Genomic DNA, 421 nt, shown 5'->3' with positions numbered 1-421 from the left:
CAGCTGCTCTGAAACACACAGGCACACACACCATGTCACACATGTATCCAGGTTAGGTTGAAGGCTAAGCAATCAACTCAACAAAAAAAGAACATAATGCACATTGTTTAACAAATAATAAAAATGACATATCCCAAATGGGGAAAGCATCCCTTGGACAGCACTTGTACTTAAAGTTAACAGGCAGGAAACAAAACCCCAGTTTGCACAAATATAGAAAAATAACCCNCTTCTTCTGCTGTTCCCTTTAGTGTTTACTTCCTGTCTGGCTTCTTCTGCTGTTCCCTTTAGTGTTTAATTCCTGTCTGTCTTCTTCTGCTGTCCCTTAAGTGTTTACTTCCTGGGTGTTTCTCAATGTCGAGGAGGCTTGCTTGTACCTCCGAGTCAGTTGCTTCAGAAGCGAGGCAAGAATCCTTCCTAG

The sequence above is a fragment of the Notothenia coriiceps genome, unplaced genomic scaffold (genome assembly GCF_000735185.1).
Source record: "Notothenia coriiceps isolate Sejong01 unplaced genomic scaffold, NC01 NC01_scaffold00019351, whole genome shotgun sequence".
Taxonomy (NCBI): domain Eukaryota; kingdom Metazoa; phylum Chordata; class Actinopteri; order Perciformes; family Nototheniidae; genus Notothenia; species Notothenia coriiceps.
The sequence above is the reverse complement of the archived record's forward strand: the minus strand, read 5'-3'. Positions refer to the sequence as shown.